Genomic DNA, 13,665 nt, shown 5'->3' on the forward strand with positions numbered 1-13,665 from the left:
GTTTCTGCATACTTTGTGTAGTCTGTTAATATTGAATTAATTCAGACATAATTAATACTGCTATAAGTGCACCTTCTATACAATTATTCTTTATTAAAATCTGTTGTCCATTATTTTGATGCAGAAAGTTATGTCACAGCTTCATTCACAAAGAGTCCCCTGGAAAAACCCTTCAGAATACCTTATGCCAGCATGACCTCAAACCACTTGAAACACCAGTACTGGACAGCTGTTGGCCACAAGGCCCCAGCCTTTGCCTATGATTTGTATTTGAGGCTAACTGGAAGGAAGCCAAGGTGAAGGAACAGAAGGAACCATTCTGTTTCTAACAGTGACATATCCTGAATACTCATGTTGGTAGAGGAAAAGGTATGATAGTCCAGATTACTCTAATTTTCAGTCTAGAATCCTGACACATTCTTTTCACCATTTCATTCAAAAGATCTAGCTTCAACAGTTTGCTGCTTCCAGATATTTCAGTCTACTACACCCACTTTGAAACATGCTAACACATGGTTTGTTTTTTTTTTACTCCACTGTGACCATTTATGGTGTTCATGCTGTGACTGTGGAGTGAGCAAAACAAGCAGCATATAGTATAGTTCCCGGCTGCTCAAAGTATCCACTCAACAGTGGTGGAGAGCATCCAAGGCATCTGGAGGTCTTGTAGTATATGGTTGTGTCACCTACCAGAGACAGCTCTTACAACAAAAGTATGAAATGATTTCCTGGGTTTAGCAACATCTGCAATGCTGAGCGCAACAGCCTAACAATCTTCTGTGGAAAAGATTTTTCTTTTCTTCTTTCAGTTTGTCAACTGTCAGCTTTTTCTTTTCTTTTTGCTCTAGAAAATAGAACAAAACTTTTTTTAAAAGTTTGATTCCAGAGACATAAATTAATCACACAATATTCTTAAAATTTCAGATATTCTTATTTAATCTGTAGATGCTGTCTATGCAAGAGTCAGCAGACACCTGTCCAGAAGATGCTGGGGTGGTTTATACCTACCACTTATGTACTCTCCGGTGAGCAACAAGGTAGGCATTGCGACTGAAACTTTTCCCACACTGCATGCATTTAAAGGGCTTTTCACCTATGTAGGTCCTCCGGTGTCTGATCAGAGTAGACTTGTCACTGAAGCCGGTTCTGCATTCAGAGCATTCATATGGCTTCTCACCTGTGTGTGTTTGGTGATGCTGTATGAGATGTGAGCCCTGGCTGAAGTTTTTCCCACATTCTGAGCACCTGTATGGCTTCTCTCCTGTGTGGGTCCATTGGTGGATAGAGAGCTTAGAGCTCTCACTAAAACATTTACCACAGTCAGGGTATTTGTAGGGTTTCTCACCTGTATGTAGTCTCTGATGAGTCCCAAGGTTAGAGCTGTCACTGAAACATTTCCCATAATCTGGGCACATGTATGGTTTCCGCCCTATATGTCAGCTGGCATGTTGAAGAAGACCTGAGTTCTGGTAGAAGTGTCTTCCACATTTGCCACACACATATGGACTTTCTCCAATGTGATTGTGCTGATGCTGGATGAGGTGTGTGCTCTGGGTAAAGGTCTTCCCGCAATCTTGACACTTGTATGGTCTTTCTCCTGTATGAATTTGCCCATGCTGAATGAGGTGTGAATGCCTACTGAAGCTCTTTCCACAGTCCACACACATATATGGTTTCTCTCCTGTGTGGATCCTTTGATGTCTGACCAGGTCTTAGCTCTGGCTGAAGCTTTGTCCACATTCAACACAGATATATGGCTTCTCTCCTGGAAGAATGTTTTGTTGAACAATAATGCCTTTCTGTTTCCTGAAGCCTCTTTTACAATGATGGTTCTTTTCTTGCCCCTGCTCAGTAGAATCAACATCCTGGGCCTCACACACTATTTCTGAGCCAGGATTTGCATTCATGACAAATAAGTCACAGAACAATTCAAGACCTTTGGAATTCTCAGAACTTTGCACCAGGAATATTGTTTCATCCCCACTGTCAGTCATGTTTCCATCACTTGCTGGAATAAAACAGTTATTTAAACACACATCTGTATTAATAAGTTCTGTGTCAGCAAAGTCCCTTGTTTTCTGCCCACTATCTTAATTTTCATTTCATTTCTATACTGCCCAATGGCCAAAGTTCTCTGGATGGTTCATAACACTACAACATAACATTTTTCCAATATACAACATTCGGAACAGCTGAAACAATGTGAGTACAAACTAGACCATACCTAAAAATAGCTGACCTAAATGCACCATCTTGCTATCAGATATCGTTATTTGCCATTAAATGCCTGGGAGAAAAAGACAAGCTTAACCTGAAACCAAAAATGCTAGGTGAGTGTAATGGGATCAGGAGGGAGGGGCACAATGAAGGCTCCCGTTCCCTAACTGCCATGCAAGGCCCACAAAGAAAGTAAGCTTGTTCACCAGGTTCCTTTATTGCAGCTCACAGTTTCCTGTTGTGGCTGTGCTTCCTGAAATGCTTGAACCCTTCCTCCTTCCCAGACCTAGGGTAAGTGGCATCTTGGTGCACCAGGGAAATGCACCTTCCTTGTGTGCATTTTCCCCTCACCGCTTCTGTTGGGTTATCAGTGCCTTGGGACACTCTAACAAGCAAAGCCGGCTGGTTCCAGGCTTCCACACCCAAAGCTCCCTTTAGTGTCTTTTTCTGTCCTTCCCTCTTCTCCATGTCTCTCGTGTTCTCCTCCTTTTCCACACACCCCTTTCTAGCACAGCCTCCTCCTTTATTACCCCATCTTAACTGCAACTCCATCCACCCCAGCTGTTCCTGCCTCAGCTGATAATCCTGTGCAACTGCATGCACATACCCACACATCTCAGCAATCGGAGTCCCATGCCTTGTTCTGCCCAAGAACATTCCTGATTTTGCATTGTCACCATTGGCCCTTCTCTGCTAAATGTCAAGGGAAGATGGATGAATGCCTCTACCTTTTCACAGTAAGCTTTCCTGAGATCATTCCATAATGTGTATGGGGGGGTTGCCACTGAGATGGCCCTTTCCCTTGTTGTGACCCTCCAAGCCTCCCTCAGAATGGGCATACAGAAGATGGCCTCACATACTGATCATAGCATCCAGGTAGATACAGATTGGAAGAGGCACTCTATCAAGTATTGCAATTGCTGGATGTGTAAGGCTTTATAGGTTAAAACTAGCACCTTGAATTGGGCTCAAAAGTATACATCCAGCCATTGCAAGCAGGCCAAAATTAGTATTATGTGCTCAGAGCTTCTGGTCCTAGAGATTAATCTGGCTGCTGCTTTGTACTATCTACTGTTTCTAAAGAGACTTCAAGTCAACCCCAGGTACAGTACCTTACAGTACAGTATCTTAATCTAATGTAAAAGTTACCAATGCACAGACGATTGAAACCAGGCTATCCCTGTTCTGATGGGGCCACCAGCTGAAGCTGCTGAATGCATTCATGCATGTGAAGCCATTTGAGACTTAAGTGAAAAAGATTGCTCAGGAAGAACCCCCAAGCTATGAACCTGTTCCTTCAAGGGGAGTGCATCCCTATCCAGAACCAGCTGAGCAGCCTCCATCCAGTCATAGGAACTGTCCACTAACAATATCTTAGTCTGCCCCTCTGCACTGCAGCATGTTAGCCTTTGTTCAGTGCACTGGTACACCCAGGCACCAGCTTAGAAAATCCATGGTGCCACTGAATAGAAATGAAAAGCAGTAGAGCTGCATGTCCTCAGCATACTGAGGGCAATGCAGTCCAGAATTCCAGATGACCTTGTCAGCTGTTTCATACAGATACTGAATAGCATGGTGAACAAAAGTGACTCCAGGAGAACCATGGGGATGAGCTATATTTTCCAAGTGCTGCCTTCTAGAACTAGCCATCCAAGTAAGTGCAGAAGCAGTGCTGTGCAGTGCAGTGCAATACAGTACCCTCCACTCCTAGCTCTGACAGTCACTCCAGAAGGCTGCCATGGTTAATGATATCAAAAGCCATTGAGAGGTCCAGGAGTATCAAAAGGGTCACACTCCCTAGTCTCTCTTCTGACATATGTCATCATACATGGTGACCAAAACTGTTTATGTTCTGACTGGATCCAGATAAATCTTATCCAAAAGCACCTGGAGCTTCCAGATCTGGAAAGGATTTCTTCAGGAGTATTCTCACTCTTGCTTTCTTCAAAGAGCACAGGACCGCTCTCTCTTGCAAGGAGGTGTTAATCACCTTCTTGGCTCAGTTGGCTATTCCCTCCTTGCTAGTATTTATTAGTCAAGGGGGCAAGAATCTAGGACAGAAATGGTTGGGTGAACCCTTCCAAGCACCTTATCAATGTCCTTGAGCTGTACCAACTGAAGCTAATCCAAGACAACTGGATCAGGCTGTGTTCTGAAAAGTTTACCTAAATGAACTGCTGTTAACACTGGAATCTAAGTCCTAGAAGTGGCAAGAAATTTTATCCTGGAAGTGCTTATCAAATGTTACAATAGACCTCAGATGGACCTACAGTGTTAAGGCCAGGATGCAATAGGCCCTGGATGACCCCAAGAAGCAGCCCTGTGTGGCAGATGGAGGAGCATAATGTTGTTTTTCTCTCACCCTCACTGCCCCAAAGTGTACCTGATTATAGGCACATACCTGTTGGAAATGAAAGAGGCAGTTTTTCTTAACATGTGTTTCAGGGGCAGGGTCATACCAATTCTTCAGATGGGAAGGGAGGCCTGCAGACACAGAGATGGCAGAGCAGAGAGAACTTATCTCAAGGTTACTGTCTCCAGGTATCCAGGCAGACTCTGAAAACCAACAGGGTCTGGAAGTGCTGGGAGGGGACATGAGAGGAAAGCCAGAGGAGCCCAGTCCAATCCTTGACCCCCTGATGTGGCATCAGAAGAGAAGAGCTAGCCAATTAGAGGGCCTGTGTACAGATAGGAGGCTTGCCTGTCTCCAGAGGGGTACTCCCAGAGGGTTGGGGAGTCCAGGGTGACTCAAAAGCAGGGTTCTTTGAAAAACTTTCTTGTTTGAGGTTCAACAAACTGCTTCATGCATGCTCAGAGACTCTGCTGGTTATAGCTTTCAGGATATACACTAGACATAAAAAGCTTTTGCCAATGAACTGTCTTTTGCTTGAAAGAGAGAAGGGGAAACCTAGCTCTCAGCAATACCAAAGTTGACTGCATTCACCAGGAGTTTTTCTCCATCCACATTTAGGCTCCCAGCAATCCATTTGCTGATAACTCATTTCACCATAGCTGAAACTTTGCTCAACATAATCAACTAAAAAAAAATCTGTAGTTTTATACTGTTCATTGGTTATGTTAGAGCTGTTGTATTTCAGGAAATACTGAAGCCATGGGCAAAGGCAGAATGGGGACACAATAGTGGAATAGGACACAAATATTGGAAAAAAGTGAAATATATGTTATGCGTATTTCATTAGCAGATCTTAACTTATTTTTTTAAGAATGAAGAATGCATTATGTATAATTCAATCAGAATGTGACATTGCACTGTTTAATGTATAACCTTACATTTATTCAATCAATAATTACAGATATCCAATGCTGCAGTTAGGCCAAAAATTCCTGCATCTAGAGGTAGTTAAGCATAACTTTTGCCAATTAGAAAATAAGGGAAAAAAGTCATAAATAGAAACCATTAGTACTAAAATAAACTAAGGATGTAATCCAATCACTCCTACAGCAGATGTACATAAACCTCTGAACTCAGAGGCTTATGAATATCCAGTGTCAGGAGCAAGGTGCTGGCAGCCTACATTTTATCTAGACAGCTGTTTTGTGCCACCTAGATAAACAGGAAGCATGAGGGAAAGAGGCTAGGGTGCCAGCTGGAAATGGAATGAGTACTCAGCTTCAGTCTCCTCCCCTTCCTGCCCCCTGGCATACCCTTTATGCCCTCTCCTAGGGCCAGGTGTGAGCTCAAGGGGGGCAGCTGCTGTGATCACAGGATCTAAAAGCTGGTACTCCAAAGAATCCTATGGCATTCTGGGTGATCTCGAGAGACCATAATATTGTGCCCTAAATGAAATTTTTAATATCGGAACTTCAAATAATTCCCCTCATTACCATCAACATTATCCCGAAACAGGGAAAAAATTCAGAAATCCTCAACACTAGTTTACCAGAGGTGATAATGAAATGAGTGTACACACCACAAGCAGTGATACCAACTTTAATCTGTTTCCAATTCTCTGAAAGAGGGAAAAATCCCTTATGTCTGCTTGTAACATTATAGCAGTATCACAATGAATACTGAGTTACAATTTATGATAAATGTTCAGTATTGTGTCATAATCAAAGTTTGCCTCATGATGTTCATTCTTATTAGTTCACATGGCAAAAGAATAAGCTGGGCTTAAATTATTCAAGCGTTGTGTTGTGCAGGGAGGCTTTTCTGAGAGTTAGATAATCTTCAAACAGTCCCATAGTTAAGCCATGGTGGGCTGTCATGAAGTGTGAAAAGGTTCATCGTGCCATGTTAAAAAAACAATAATAACTTAAACAATTTTAACTATCTCAAGGCATCCTTGTTCCTGCTCCAAAAATTCAGCTGCTGGGCCCACTTCCCCAGAGAGCAATACATGAACTTAACAACTTTTGGTCTGGCTTCTCTAACCATACCTTTAACTAGCAGCTTCATCTGTAGCAATTAGCAGATGGTGAACATTTCTGGCCATACTGTTAAAACAAACAGCTAATTCCTGAATATCAAGCTGCCCTTCAAGAAAATTCATATAATTTTGCAGGCTATTCAGACAATGAAGTCTGCCACTTATAAGCTTCCCATGTTTGCCCACTGTTTCTTCTGCTTCTTCCACATAAAATTTATTAAGGAGGAAAAGTTGGAATGTCTTTCAACTGGTAATTTTCAAACTGTCCATCTGGAAACATCATATAGCTACACAAGCTGGTTTAGAAGCTGTTAAATACTTGCAGTACCAGCATTTTCTGGCTACATATCTAAACAGCAGAGATGGCTGCAATGCAATGCTTCTTTTGTCAGAAGCAAGTATAGTACTGCTGAATAAAGACTTGGAGAGTCCTCAGACTCATTTAATGTGGAATATAAACTGAATGAATGAATGAATGAATGAATAAGGCACATTACAGTGGGTCCATCTTATTGCAACAGCTTCTCCAGTCACCCAAATGGAGAAGAAGCATAGTGTCCAGTTATTCCAGGTTTGCCAATACCCGCAGCATTAAAGAGGGGGGAATGGAAAGCTGTAATATAAAAACCTAAACTGAAAGATTACATGCATATATGATGAAGTAATGGTACAAGACAAGGGGAGGAGTAAAATCAGAGTACAAACACTTAAAATGAAAATACTTTATCAAAATGACAAAATGAAATAGCCAAGCATACCAGCAGAGTACAGGAAGATTTCCTAAACAGCGGTTAGCGCCCACGTTTTCAGGACTGACCTCTTTCTTAAGTATTTCACTAAAATAAATGAGTTTCCCTGTGTGTCCCCGCCCCTTTTAGATCAGCTTATCCCTGACTCTCCTCCCTAACCCGTGTCTCCTGATCACCTTGGATTTCCGACTTCGTAGTCCTCTGCACATTTGTACCTCATTTGAAGGGTCCTTTCAAACTGCCGCCGTGTGTGTCACGTAACAGTCCCACCCGGTCACCTGTGTCTTCCTCCTAGTGCAAGCCACTGATTTACTGACACTGCCGCTGCTGCCATTTCCCGCCCCCCGCCGCTTTCTCACTAATTTAAGATTCCCCCATCCCTGACTCACCTCTCTTCCCGGCCGGCCAGGAGGCTGTCTTAACCCCATATGCCAGCTTGTAAAAGCTAAGGTGAAGGAAAGTGGAACGGTATCCCTGGATGCCAGCGAGGTACCTGCCTGCACTAGAAAATCAATAGGAGCGCGACCAAGCTAGAGGATACGAACAGGGATGATGGGGACAGGAAGTTCCCTTTATTCCTGCAGTCCGCCAACCGTTTGCTTCTCCTCTGTCTTTGGGTCAATATTTCCTGCTTCTCAACCTAATGTTGCTCTATGGTTGTAACTCTTTCGGTCTGCAGAACCTAAAAGGAGATTGCGGGAAGGATGACTGGAGCAAAGAAGGGAAGGCAAAGGACCCAGTATTTAAAAGTTGCTAAAGGCATGATCTAAACAAGACGTAGAAACAAGTCATTCCATACGAAAATGAACGAAGTTTGCTTCCGTGCTTCCAAATGCATTTGTTTTGGATTGAGCTGTACGGATTTATTTTGCAAGACTAAAGCAGAGAATATGAGGTGAAATCCTGACTGAGGGGAAATGTTTAAAACAGGGTTCTACGTCTAGCCGTAGGTTACCAAAGCAAGTGTCGTTATTTTATATAAAAATGAAGTGTAACTTTCAATGAAAAACAGGAGTGTACAATACATCTTTAGATTCAAGACAGGTAGCTGTGCTGGGTTGCAATTCTGTGCACATGCACCTGGGAATATGCCTCACTGTGACTATAGTAAGGCTAACTTCTGAGCAGATAAGCATAAGATTGCACTACCAGCCTATTGCAGCAAACCCCAGTGTTATGTGGAACCTTAAAACAGTTTTAATATCCTGTGTATGCTAAAGGCAGCAAACATGTTCTTAATCCTTGTATGAACCCTGTTACATAAACTAAAGGATGTACAAACTGTCCAAGTTCACTTAGTTCCCATCAGAATAGTAGGTGCAGCACCAATCATGACTTGAAGGCAAAAGAAGTAGTAAGTGTATTCAACCGAAATTCCCTCTCTCCGGCTAGATACCCTACTTGATAGCCAGTCTATGTTTGCTATTAGGTACGGGGAGCTCAAATAGGAATGGGATACTGCTGGAGTACCCAGCACCCCAAAGGCCTTCCTGCTTGAGTGGCAAAGATGACCTTAGAGGTAGTGCTGCTGACCCCAAGACTTCAAACTTTACAGCAACACCACTTTGTCTGGAACAATTCAGGATTTCATAGTTGCCATGTCAACCTTGGGCCTATTCCAAATTGTGCCTGGGTAAGTGCATAGGGCAGGACATTAATTAGATTTTTGGTTTTCCATTATGGACTGGAGGAAGCTGATCTGTGGGTGGAAGAGTCAGTAAGACAGTGCTGGCTTGGACACTTCCCTATCCAATCAAGTTTAGACTACCTGTTGCCTGAAACCTTTGTAAGGTTGGTGGGCTGATTTTTTTATTTTATTTTTTATTGTGAATTTCAGGCCTCTCATGTGCTTTGTCTTAAAGTTTACATTAATACTGTAGGTCAGATTTTTGTTATTTCCAAGATCCTCATTTTCAATCCTTGAAACTCTCTTCTTACAGCAGCACTGAATACTAGCTGTCATGTTCCAAGGAGTCCATTATATAGGTTAAGACACCCTTCTTTTTTGAGACTTTTAAAGACTTACTCATCCACCTAGGGGCTTGCGGAGGATCACTGCATATTTTGCAGAGTCACTGTTTCTTGTTATACTTGTATTTGTTTTTTGTATTGTCTGTTTTTAGCTGTTTAAAATGTTTTATTTTTTCTGATTTTCTGATTTTCTGATATTTTATTTTATTTCTATCACCTGCTTTTATAGACTATGTAAACTCCCCAGGAAGTGTCAGCTGTGTGGGGGTATGAAAATTAAATATAAATAAAATCTGATATAACTTAGACAACTTCCAGCTCACACTTTCTCTACTATAGTGTAGGCCTTAAAAGACACATCAGAAAGAGAAAGAAAGCAAAACCAGAAATACATTAACATCCCTCTTATAATTGCAGTATTTTTAGTTTTTTTGGGTATATTCTTAGTTTTGCACATGTAGGACTAGAAGTTTAGCATTTAATCCCAATAACCCAGGGCATATCCTGGTTGCTGAAAATGTCAACCATGGGGCAACTCTGGTTCTCCCTGGAGTGGTAAAACTGTCTCTGGGCTGTTTCAATTCCAGGTGCAGGTGGGAACTTAATCCATGCACTTTAGTTTTAAGAGGACACAGAAACAAGTTCAACATGTCAGTGAAAATTTGTTTGTAGTGCCATACAAAAATCCTTACTGCAGAAAGTTACTGAATTGTTTTAATAAAGGATTTGCAATTAGCTACTGAATATACTCAACTCACCAATCAAACACAGGGACAAAGTTCTACCTACCAATCAGAAAAAAAGATACTTTAACATGGTAAATTCCTTTGTTTTGAGCAGTAGGCATAAGCGTTTGATAGGGGCTATTTATAGCATATGCTCGTTGTTTTGTTTGTTTGTGGGGGTAATTTCTCCCAGTGATGGTTCATTTGGAGAAATTATGTGTTAGCTCCCAATGACAGTGTCCAATGACAGACCCCTCCCTAGGGTGAAGGGAGCCATTGGAAACAGTCCCCCCCAACACACACACATGGGAATCCCCAGTACTTTTCATGTTTCCAAGAAGCAAGCATGTTTGGAACAGTTGCAATGTAGAAGAGTTGCTGGGGAAACATGGGTTCACTCCTAAAGAAATTTCTCAGAACTGAAAAACTGGAGGTTTCACTTTTTCAGGTTTTTGAAGCATCTGACAGTTCAGTTTGACAAATATATTTGCAAACATTAATTTGGATATTTCTAGTTGTATATATAGTTGTATTTATCCATCCTGAATAAACTTTTTCAATTGTCTCTGGTGACACTTGGAGGGCCGGATAACAGATTGCTTGACTAGTGGCTTTTGCTGTCTCAGAGAGAGAGAGAGAGAGAGAGAGATGTGGCAAGCTGAAAATGGCTTGTGATCATTACAGGGAGGGAGAGAGGGAGGGAAACTCGGCACTTCCACAAGTTGCCTTGGGATACTAGTGGGAGGACTGAGTAGGGTAGGGAGGCAGAAGGTGAGAATGGGCCCAGAGTGTTCTTAGTCATCTGTCAGGGGCTTCGTGGGCCCCAGAGTGGTGAACCCACACTGCATTGCTTTTGTCATGGTGTGGGTTGTTGTGTCATATGAAGAGTGCTACTCATGGTGCTGAACTCCATCCTCATAATAGGTTCACCAACATGGACCACTATGGATAGCTCATAAGAAAAGCCACAAGAGGTGGCACTGACACAGCAGTCACCAGCTTCCTCTCCTATTAACTATAGACAAAGAGAAGGCATGCAACCTGGATTCTAACAGTATATTAATCTTGCTTGTTCCCTTGTATTCCAAGGAGTCACATGCTCCCAAGCGAAAGAGCACCATTTCTCCAACAGCGTTTTCATCTTCAGTGAGTGGCAATGGTGTTCTAAAGAGCCTGTCTCCCATGCCTGAGGAGCAGAATTGCCATTTTCAGGATTCAAATTTCATGTCCACCAAAGAAATGGAGTCAGGATCTGTGATCCCTTTGTACTGGGTTCTTGCCCCCAGGGAATGCATTTCTCCAGTCTACCACACTCGCTATCTGTACCAGTAGCAATTGAAGTCAAAGGAAAGCTAGGTCTAGATTCAGATCTAGGCTATCCAAAATAGTCCTTCCTAGCGTCATGTAGGACTATCTTGGCTGCTAATCACACATTTAATAGCACATGCTCATGGTCTGCTAATAGTGTGCTGTGTAACCCAAGAGGAGGGAAACTCATGCTGTATGGCAACTCTACATCCATAAGCAATGGAACTCTGCTGAAGTGCTACCAATTCACAAAACATGAACTGTGGCACAATACAAGCTCCTTTTTCTTGAATTATGCTGATCCATACAAACAAACCACTTGCAAGAACTGTAACACATATGAGGAAGCAGAGAAGCATAATCTACAAACCTGTCCCTGCTGAGAACTTAACCAAAAGGTTTTTCAACTCTCTGCTATGCTGTTTGTGTTTCAGCAGACATATCCAGAGCTGTTTAGCTGCCCAGGCCCTGGTTCAGGCCCAGTTCTCCTGAAAAGAAGCCAGATTCCTGATGGCATGACACAAATTATTTGACTCTCTAAAAGTGGAATATGAAAAACAGGATTTCATCATATACTATTAGAATATGAGTAATGGTTTGAATGGATGGAGTTTGAATTTTTCATGTCTGTGCTTTACCTTATTTCCCCACCTTGATATGGCTGAATCTCCATGCTTTATCACCAAATGGGAAATCCCTTGAAGAACAACATCCATGAATATTAACTGCTCAAAATGTTTGGGCAATTGCATGTTCATCCTTTTGCCTGTTCAAAGAAAAGACCTCTTATAATTAGAAGTATTTTAAAATCACAGCAAGCAATGTCAACTGTTCAGTATTTGTTTCATTTATTGCTTCTCTTCATAGACCAATGAGGATAAAGCAGAAAAAAGAACTTTCACTTTCTACTTCTGGCCATCCTTGGGAGGATTCCACCAACAAATACTGCATCCATCTTTCAATCTGTAGGCCCCACTAGCAATGATTTGTACAGCTTGAAATAGAATGGAAGCAACCTTTCATTCTGTGTGCATTCATTTCCACAACTCCTCCCCACAGCATGAGGCACTTCTGTTGGGAATACACAGGATGTGAAATGAAACTCTCTGGCTGTGGTTAGGCTGTAACTCATGTCTCCAATTAACTCACACAGCAGCTGGCCCTAAAACTAAAGACTTATTGCTACTTTCTACAAGATTTACAATGCAGCAGAAAATCTCTAGTGGAGAGCTCCTAGCAACACAGTTGCCCTCTCCTTTCTGAAGTATCTGAGAAGCCCACGTGGGATTAGATTTTCCTGTCACGTCTTTCCCTTCGTGGTTGGGACAAACCTCTGTCCTGTCATCTCAATTGGTCCAGGCGCAATTGATCTGGACGTCTTAAACTCCACCTAAGTTGGGCATTTGCCAAATTTACTGTTATATCTTCTTGTTCTCCTGAACTCTGCCCAGCAGCTTCAGAGTCAGGAGGCTGAGGGAGCGGGGGGGGGGGCAACTTGTTCAAGCACCTCAGAGTCAGGATGAAGAGAAGCTACTCGTTCAGAAGCCTCATAGTCAGGCTGTGGGGAGGCTATTTGCTCAGAAGCCAACGAGTCAGGCTGTGGAGGGGGGGGGGCTATTTGCTCAGCAGTCCCAGACTCAGGCTGCAGAGGGGCCATTTGGGCACTGGACTCCAAGTATTAGTCCCCTTGTTCCAAAGCCTGACTCTCATTGTGAACGTTTGACTCTTTCTCATGAGTCGACGACTGTCGAGCCATCAGGCACGAAACTGGCAAAATTTTATCAGGTAGAAATAGGAAAGCAAACTGTAAGCCCTTTTCTCAGATCATAGTAAGGGCCAGCAGTTAAGTGGCAACTTGGCTGTAGAAGCAGAGCATCGGTGGAAAGGCCGATACTTAACCCATGATAGTTAACTCCACTGTCAGTTAATCACACATAGGCTGCAGCAGTACATGGGCATTCAGTTTATATATCATATCTCATTTGTTTTTTGTCTTTTTTTGAAAAGCTCTAATTAGTAGCAATCATACATAGAAACATAGAAACAGAGTGAGTCAGAAGGGGCCTCCCGGGCCATCTAGTCTGACCTCCGGCACCAGCCCGCTCTGCTCACGACATGCCCACCATGTGGACGTCCAGCCTATCCTTGAACACACGCACCGATGGGGCCTCAACGACCTCTCATGGAAGTCCATTCCACACCCTCGGGGTCCTGACTGTCAGGAAGTGCTTCCTGGCATCCAAATGGAACCTTGGCTCCCTGAGCTTTGCTCCATTGGAGCATGTCCTGCCTTCCTCTGCAGGG

General features: G+C 42.8%; 1 long non-coding RNA gene across 1 annotated transcript; it reads right to left on the reverse strand.

The window, feature by feature from the left end:
• Window positions 1-708: 708 nt before the first annotated feature.
• Window positions 709-7,918, reverse strand: LOC123016896. Its single transcript, XR_006413487.1, has 3 exons — window positions 7,747-7,918; window positions 1,346-2,008; window positions 709-844 (listed from the first exon to the last, which is right to left on the reverse strand). It is a non-coding gene; the product is annotated as an uncharacterized LOC123016896 (long non-coding RNA).
• Between the last annotated feature and the right edge of the window lie 5,747 nt (window positions 7,919-13,665).

The sequence above is a fragment of the Varanus komodoensis genome, unplaced genomic scaffold (assembly GCF_004798865.1).
Source record: "Varanus komodoensis strain SLA01 unplaced genomic scaffold, ASM479886v1 scaffold9, whole genome shotgun sequence".
Classification (NCBI taxonomy): domain Eukaryota; kingdom Metazoa; phylum Chordata; class Lepidosauria; order Squamata; family Varanidae; genus Varanus; species Varanus komodoensis.